The sequence below is a fragment of the Rousettus aegyptiacus genome, unplaced genomic scaffold, assembly GCF_014176215.1.
Source record: "Rousettus aegyptiacus isolate mRouAeg1 unplaced genomic scaffold, mRouAeg1.p scaffold_m13_p_1, whole genome shotgun sequence".
Classification (NCBI taxonomy): Eukaryota; Metazoa; Chordata; class Mammalia; order Chiroptera; family Pteropodidae; genus Rousettus; species Rousettus aegyptiacus.
Window position 1 is genome coordinate 95,510,363 of NW_023416284.1, and position 9,097 is coordinate 95,519,459.

At 52.8% G+C, this 9,097-nt stretch overlaps 1 pseudogene; it reads right to left on the minus strand.

Moving 5' to 3' along the window:
* Positions 1–7,292: 7,292 nt before the first annotated feature.
* LOC118604559 lies at positions 7,293–7,411 on the minus strand (annotated as a pseudogene).
* Positions 7,412–9,097: the final 1,686 nt, after the last annotated feature.

Consider the following 9,097-nt stretch of genomic DNA (forward strand, 5'->3'; position numbering starts at 1 on the left):
GTTTGGATTTCTCTGTTTCGCCAGCTCTCCTTTGTGCCACCTGGAGAACCAAAAGAATAGTAAAAGGCCTCCCTGGTCAGAGCTCGGAAGAGCTCCGGGGGGCTCTGGTGCATCTGGGGATCATGACTTCAGTAAGTGTCTGGGGTAAGCATCTGCTCCCCTGCTCTGCTGGGTGGTTCTGCCTTGGGAGGCCACGGGGTCTGGCACCGTCAAAGGTGTATCTCCTGGGCCAGGCCCTTGCTGGCAGCAAGGAGGTTACATACCTGGGGAAGATGGGAAGAAATGAGCACCAGCCCTGGGTTCCCCAGGTGTACGCAGGTCCTGGGGGTTGTGGGGCAGCATCTCTGCAACGCAAACCCCACCCAAGGAAGGACCCATAGGATGGACAACACAGTTTCCCTGAAGCTGTGATGTATTTGCTGTGTGAACTCTGGTGTAGAGGATACACTTAATACATCTTAAGATACTTAAAAACGTGGTGGCGAGTGGCACCCCCCCCCCAACACACACACACACACACACACACACACACACACACACACACACACACACACACACCCCCCCCCCCGAAGTACTGGCCGCACAGTTGTCATGAAGATGACAACTTCATCAAGAACCCTTAGAGGAAGTCAGAGGTGCAAGGTGGAGGTGAACAAGCAGGTGAGCAGAGAGCACAGAGTCTGGTGGCCTTTGAGGACGCCGTGACTGGTACGGCGAGGCTGACGCTGCTGCACCGAGCAGAGCAGACCCGTTAGGGAGGCTTCGTTGGGCCGGCAGGGCCCGCAGCTAACAGCGGGTAGTGGGGAGAGGAGAGCGCTTCCTGGTGGGCGGCAGTGAGGAGCAGGACACCTCTGTCAAGGCCGTGGTCAGCCACACCCTTGGGGAATGAGAGCCCTCTTGCTCTGGAGGAGCAAAGATCCCAGACAGGCACCAGAGCAATAGGAACACCCAAGAAAAGTCTGCAGGGACCACAGAAAATGTACCTCCCTCCAGCCATTCTCAAAGCTTCCTGAGGGAGGGCTCCAGAAAAGAGGAATAAAGCGGAGAAAGATGCAGCAACAGGAGGGAGCGCTGGGAGGGGGCCGCGCGCAGCATCCGGGCCACACCAGGCCGGGCGCCAGGCCTGCGGGAGCCTCTCGTGAGCCTGGAAGTGTCAACACTTGATTCACGCTTCTATCACAGGGCTTGGATAGGAATCTCAGATGGAAAATTATGCAAGTAAAAATAAGCAATTTATTGCAAAACAAAAAATGAGAGGAACCGCGGACCCTACACGACTCAGCTGTGAATAATACCGACATACAAATAATAATGTAAACACAAATAATGATGAGTGTTGCTCTGGAAAAATTGATGACAGAACTCTCAGGAGACAAAGGGAGGTCTGTGCACACGGATGTGTGGAGCATAAGGGGGCTACGTTCCCATCCATGGGAAGAAGTCTTTCTAAAACTGAAAATGCAAGAGAGAATGTATGTTACTTAGAAATGTAAATGCAGCAGAAAAGGCTAAAAGCCCAGTCATGTCCTTTGTGGTGGGGAAAGCATCAGCCTTCCCGGAGTGTTGGTTCGGACGCTGAGCCTTCGGGAGCCGCGTGTCCCAGCACTTTCCCAAGCGGGGATGTCCAGGTCGTCTGCCACGCCAGCGGAATACCAGCTTCCGGAGCAGAGACGTTTCGGAAGATGCCAGTGGCAGGCGCGGCACAACACAGTGCAGGACTTGTTTTTATCACAAGACCATCTCTCAATCGGCACGCCTTGGGACGGTTTACCTGTCAGAGTTTCTTGAGGACAAACGATTCTAGCCAGACTGGCATGGAGGTTCCAGCGTAGATGGGCCTCTGTGCCGTGCCAACCCAGTGACCCAGAACCCAAAACCCCTGCTGGGGACGCAGGCCAATTCCCGGAATGTCACCTTTCCCATGGCCTAAATCCTACTCCCTGGGTTTATATATCAGTGTTTCTGATCAGTTAACTGGAGGGAGTTTGAGGTGGTTATCGAGCCAGGAGCAAGATGTGAGACGGGGGACTGGCAGGCTCCAGAGCTGGCTCCCCACTTGCAGACTGTGCTCCAGCTCCATCCCATTCACAGACGCTCACTCTGCCAGAGCCCAGGCAGACTTCTGCAAAAAGGTCCCCCAAATACAACTGACAGGTCACCCTCAGGATGTGTGAGAGAGGGCCTGACTGGGAAATTAGTGATGTGTAGCCACTGGGCTCAGGGGGCTCTCACAGATGTGGGTGATCAAGCTGTTTGCGAATGAGACGCTCCCCAAATGGGAGCTTGTGTTCACGCACGACGGGTGATAAAACGCCTTGCTGGGGTCACGGGCTCGAGAGGCCAGGCTGGCCAGGTGGTTCCTGCAGGGGGGAGGCTCCTTTTCCATCCTCCAGGTATCTGCATCCAGCCCTCCCGGGGGTGAGGAGCCTGAGCTGTGTGGGGGACTGTGGACTCAAAGCTGGGGGCCAGGGCTTGGAAAGCAGGAAGGCCGCAGGGTCAGATGTGGGAATCTGCCACCTCCGGGGGCTTTGGAATCCGAGGCCCAGGCCCACCAGGCCACAGGAGGAGGGTCCCAGACTAGGAGGAGAGGGATCTGCTCAGTGTGACACGTCACCCAAAGGGGCTGTGACCAGGACACATGCCTTTTGAGCCCCACCAGGGGCATCATTCCAGGTACTGGGGATACAGCGGTGACCAAAAACGCTTTGGGGCAGCAGGGAACGAAACAAGGGAAGTGCAAAGAATATGACATGGGCATAAATATTTGATAGAAAATAAACAATGCCCAGTAAAGTGCAGGACCTGTGGGGTTTTCTCTGAGATGGGGACCATCAAGGGTTTAAGCTGTGGAGGGACCCGATCTACCTTGAGTTGTAAGGAGAACAGCTGGGAAGGGAGAAAACTGGAAGCCAGGGACAAAGCTACTTAATAACCCAGGTGAGCAGTGGTGGAGACACAGAGCTCAGGTAGCAGGGGAGGTGGTGAGAAGAATCAGGTTCTGGACTTAATTCGAAGGTAGAGGTGACAGGAGTTGACAGACTGGATGTGGTTGAGAGAAGAGTCATGGGCGATTTCATGGTTTCGGCCTGAACACCTGGAAAGATGGCGATGACAGTCAGGAAGCCTCGGGCAGGAGTAGGGTTGGCCATGGGATGGGGCCAGACTAAGCTGGGGTGCGGACTAGCCATCCAGGTGCGAATGCGGAGGAGACACTCGGATACGTAGGGCTCAGTGGAGAGGCCCCAGCTGCACATATAGTTAGGACTCAAAGTCACTGAGGTCCCTGAGGGAGGGAGAGAGCTTAGACAGAGGAAAGGAGGAGGACTGAGGCTGTGCCAGGGACACCCCAGTGTTACACAGCCCAGGGAGGCCAGGAGGAACCTGCAGCGGAGCCCAGGAAGCTGCCAGCAAGGAAGGGAGAGACCAGGAGAGGGCGGAGTCCGATGTGTTTTAAGCGGGGCGGGGGCTGCCGCCTGTGGAGGCGCTGCTCAGGCACCCAGAGTTGGGGGCTGGCCACTGGGTACGAGAAGCTGGGAGGCCTGGCTGCAGGAGCCTCCTTTTCAATGAGTTCTGTGGTGACAGAAGCAGAAAAATGGGCAGTAACAGAGCAAGTATGGGGGCAAGAGAGTTTATTTTTAAATAAGAGGAAATTACTGTGTGTGTGTATGCCAATGGGAAGACTCAGGAGAGAGGGAGAGACAGACGCTGTAGGAGGGAGGGGGCAGATGTGGAGTCACGCCCGAGGTGCGGCGTGGTGCACCGCCACGGGCCGGCAGGAGGAAGTGGCAGAGGGCGCTGGTGGAAGTGCCTTCTGTTTCGTTTCCTCATGGACGTGGGAAGCGGGCATCAGGAGCGCGCGAGGTTGGGTAAGGGGGTGTGAACGGTTAGACGGCGAGCTGCAGTGGGTGGATTTACAATGAAACAAAGTTGAAGCCGAGGCCCCTCACCCGCTGAGACCCCCTTCCACATCCCTGCGGTGGGCCTTGGAAATGGGTTCACATGTTCCCAAGGTTTTATAAAATACGCAAGAACGAGATCGTTTGACTTTCCATCCACCACGATTCCTCTTCTGTTGGGCGATGCTGAAGCCACATGGGCATTTTTGGGATTTGGCTAAGGGGAAGTTGAGCTGAAGACATATGTATTTCGGAGTTAGTGGGACATATCTGTGTAGTTTGCAGTCACCGCCGTGGTTAGTTGGGTTAGTGGTGGCCATCCTGGGGTAAGGATGGCCTCCAGGAAGACTCCTACTGCCTTCTGTGCCCATCACCCTATGACTTGAAGGTGCAATGCCAGATGGTTACAATATTAATATGTCCTCTGGAACCTGGCCCAAGAATTGGGTGAGTTGAGGAGGGGAGACAAGACTTGAACTGTAATGGAGCCAGAAGCTTGTCTATGGGAAATTCTTCCAGGCATTGGAAGTGTGAACTTAAGAGAGGAAGACTCGATTTCATTGATCCCTGCCCAAAACAGAAGTGTGCTCCCGTCAGGCCCCTGCTCAGTGACGCAGCGTGTACATTAAACGCACTGTACTTCTTTCCTGTGCAAAGAGTTTAAAAGAGTAGGAATTCTCGATGAGTCCCAGAATCTTACAGCTCATATATGAAAGAACCTTGATAACGGTTTCCCCAACAGTTCTGAAAATTTATGTCCGTGCCAGTGTGAGTTGTGAAGATGAAAGAAACTTTTCTAAAGTATCAATAATTCAAAACAAATTTTGATCAACCACGCTAGAGGAAAGATTGAAGACTTTCTATTCTTACATGGCACACCAAATAATTATCATGTGAAGGCCGATCAAAGACCACACACCCAAACAACACAGCGCCTACGCGTTACGGAGGTGTGTCACAATTACTAGAACTGCTGCGTTGGTATTCTGGATTTTCTGATGTTTGGGTATTTGCCAACTTTAAAAAATGTGTAACATGTTGTGATTTCTCATTCTTCATTCATATTCACCTTTGCACCTAATTTCGTAGCCATATTTTTTAATTCTTAAAGGGGTGGGGTGGGGGGTGGGGCACCAAAAGGTATGAGCTTCAGACGCTATAAAACCTGAGAGCGCTGAGGGCGCAAAGTGGTCATTGAGGCTCCTCAGAGGGCCCCCGAGGCCTTTCCACGGTGTCACAGGCTAAATGAGGAGCTTGGGTCTGAGTGTAAGTCACTCGTCTGTGTAGCTAGGCACCCGCTCGAGTCTCTTGGTGGAGGACGGAGGGCGCCGATTGATGTCCTGACGCAGGCTGCGCATTGTGTCACCAACTGGTGCTGTGAGTAGCGCTGGTCTGAGAGAATGGATGAGAAATGTCATGGACATGTTGGAATTTTAAGACATGTCCCTACGTTCTCTGACACTCCTCCCATCAAAAAGCGGAGCCCTTCCCCTCGAGTGCGGGCTGGCCTTGGCGACTTGCTTCCAATGACTAGAGTGTAGCAGGGGTGATGCTTCTCAGCTCCAGACCAGATATGAAAGCCATTCGATCAGACCTCTGCCTGCCGTCTCTCGAACATGTGCCTCAGGAGCTCAGGGCCGAAGTCTGACTAGTCGCATCCACTAGGACGATGAAGATCAAAAAATGGAAAATTACAGGTGTTGGCGAGCACGTAGAGGAACTGAACCCGTCATGCTTTGTTGGTGGGAATGCAAAATGGTGTGACCACTGTAAAAAACGGTTTGGTGCTTCCTCACAAAGTTAAACGATTGCCGTATCATCCAGCAATCCCACTCCTGGGTATACACCCCCCAAAAATGACAGCAGGGACTCACATATGTGCACACACATGTTCGCAGCAGCTCTGGTCACAACAGCCAAAACGTGGAAATGGCCCAGGTGTCCACCAAAGGATGAATGGATAAACAAAATGTAGAATATATGTATAATTCGGCCTCAAAAAGAAAGGAAGTGCTCATGTGCTGCAGCACGGGCAAACCTCGAAAGCAAGATGCTAAGTGAAGAAGCCAGGCACCCAAGACCACACATGATACGATTCCATTTAAATGAAAGGTCCAGAAGAGGTAACTCCACAGAGACGGAAGCAGGCAGGTCACCACCCGGGGCCGAGGGGAGAGGAGAGTGGAAACCGACTGATTCGTGGGTGGGGGTTTCCTCCTAAGGCGACGAAAACATTCTGGACCTACATAGCGTCGCTGTCTGTACAACACTGTAAGAGTGGGAATGCCACTGAATTGTTCACTTAAAATGGTGGATTTTGTTATGTGAATCACACCTCAATTAAAAAAAAAAAAATGTCTGGCTCTCCGGAAGCCACCATGCTGAAGAGCCCATGGGAGAGCCCAGACTGAGACAGAAGTCCAAGAGCCCAGCTATCTGAGTCCCCAGGGCACTCGCCAGGCGCTCGGAGCATTGTCGATCAAAATGGGTCCTTCTCTCCCCACCGAAGGGCCCCCCCAGCCGGGGTCTGTTACCCCAACACCCTAAACCCTGTGTCCCCATGAGGTTCACCTGCTAGGATTTCTTCTCCCCTCAACAGCTGCTCAAAATTTACCCCAGGGCCCTGCCCACCCCAAAGGGATCCCACCACTGAGGTGGAGGTGCTCACAGGTGACGGCTCAAGATGCTCTGAAGGCCTCCCATTTCCTGAGGGTGCCTAGAGAAGGCAGGAGAGGCGTGGCCAGGAGGAGGGCAGCAGACGGAGTTGCCAAGACTTGGGAGCAATGGACTCGGCGTTTTCTAGAGTAAAGCCTGTTTCTAGAGTAAGAGAACTGGAGACGGAAAGGCCTAAAAACTGTTTTAGACCAGTAGAATGATGTTAACAGATCATCGGAACAGCTGGGATTTATCCCACACCTACATTACGCCAAAGTCCTGTGTGAAATGTTATTATTCGCTCCTTGTGACAGTTGAGAAAACTGAGGCGCAGAGAGGCACCGGCCCTCCTAGCTCACACGTCTGCCGGAGCCATGCTGCTGCTTCACAGATGACGCAAGAGCCGCCGCGCTGGGCCAAGGCAGGGAGACGGCACATCTCCTCTGCCCGCGGACGAGTCGGGGCCGCCTTACGGAGACGTGGCCGCTTGACGAATCGTTCATGCGCGTCTGAGGAGACTTGTGCTCTGTTTGTTGTATGTCGTGTTCCACGTGTAAATGTCAAACCAAGCCCGCCACGGTTTTAGGAGGTTCTCTCTTTTGCTTATCTTTCACCATTTGTTGAGTTTCTGGCCTTCTTTTCTTCTCTTTTTCTTTTTTTAAAATTTTTTTAGGCGGGGCAACCCTCGGTTGACTGCACAGATTGCAAGGACCTGGTCAGTTTACAATCCCTTATTTTTTATGCCTACAGCACCTGGTCTTCCTAGGTGGTCTCTGATCCAAGTACTAACCAGGCCCGACCCTGCTTAGCTTCTGAGATCAGACAGGATTGGGCTTGTTCAGGGTGGCATGGCCGTAGACCCATCTTTACTTTCGATTCTGTTTTTTTATTTTTTATTTTTTCAAACTATGCAGATATATTTTTCGATCATTGCCTGTGATTTAGAAGGAGGGGAAGGCAATGAGGGGTGCTCATTGTACCTCATTTTAGTCGAGACGGCCAAGTGCCCTCCAAACTATCAGTCTACCATTTTGAATTCAAAGTCCAAGGCTTTAGCTCTTTAAAATTTAAATAGATGAAGCAAGTAGACTATACTGGAAGTTTTGCAGATAGGTGAAGGGACAGTGAAATGTACAGCTACTTCAGAGTTTATCTGTCCAAGTCCTGGGCAAATATATCCTGGGTACAGATATTGCAAGATGACCACTGGTCATTGGTGGGAAAATCTTGACAGGGAAGACGTTAAAACCCTTAGAGGCAGGCAGAGGCGTCCCTTAAAGCCTGACCCCCACCCCCAGCAAAATGAAAGAGCTAGGAAAGTGGGGATCCCAGGTACCCACACCTGAGTCACAACCAGCCTCAGGGACTGTCCAGAAGGTGGTCGATGCTGGAAAAGCAGAATCAGATGCTTTCTAAATCCCCAGCCCTCATCTTATCTGAGCCCTCGGCACATTTGACACATTGATCCGCCCTCCCTCTGAGCTGTCCCCCCATGTGCCCGTCCCTCAGCTTCCTTTGCTGTCCCTTCTTACCTCCCCAGGCTCTACCCACTGGAGACGCCGGGGCTCAGCCTGGGACCTGCCTCTTCCCTGGCTCCATCACCACTGGGAGCCCCAGTTGTGCCCCAGACCCTGACCTCGGCCCTCCACTCCAGGCTCAGGTTCCTAGCTGTTCACACGTCTGGTTCCACGTTCCCCAGAAGCCCAGGTGGGATGTCAGAACCAGACGTGTGGAGCGCTGGGGACGGCAGCCCGACTTAGAACCTGCAGGGCCAGATGTGCACGTGGCGTTTTCTCAAGCGCTCAGGTGATTCTTATGCAAGGCAGAGCCTGAGCACTGCTGATCGAGTTCTCATCTCCAACTTGTAGAGACAGAAACACGCTCTGCCCTGCCACCACGATGACAGCACTTTCCACACCACCCTCAGGAAACACAGAAACCTAATTTACACCCTGAGCAAACTGGAATTAACAGGGCCAGCCTGACGCGTTCTGGTTCCCATGTAATAAAATCTTGACTATTTCCCACAAATAGAGACTTCCTGGGTTAAGGCACTTGTATCCCTACCTTTCGCTCAGCTGATATGCAAAGGTAAGTTGTGACCTTTTGGGCTGACATAAGTGAGAAGTCACCCTTTTCCCATGACAGATAGGCTAGTATAAACTTGACCGCCTTGTAAAGTTTGTGCCATGTTCCCTAAATACTTGTTGGGTTCCGTGTTTGGTGAGCTGGTCCTTCTGAGGTCCGCCCCGCCTGCCACCTCTCTGGCTGCCAGTCCCAGCACGTCTGGAACTAGCCTGCCCCAGGCCGGCTCCTCCCGCCCCCGGGGTCCACGTCCTGAGACAGCTTTTCCTTTCACCGGCCCACCCTGCACAACGGACTGAACCACCTCTAATGCTCACCTGGTCCAGGCAGCCACCCTCTCTCCCTTGCTTGCTGCAACAGCCCCCCAGCCCCAATTGCTCCCCATTTTCCCTCTTCTCCCTACTCAGCAGCCTGAGTGAGCCTGTTAAAGTGAGTCAGATCACAGCCGCCCCTGCCTAGAA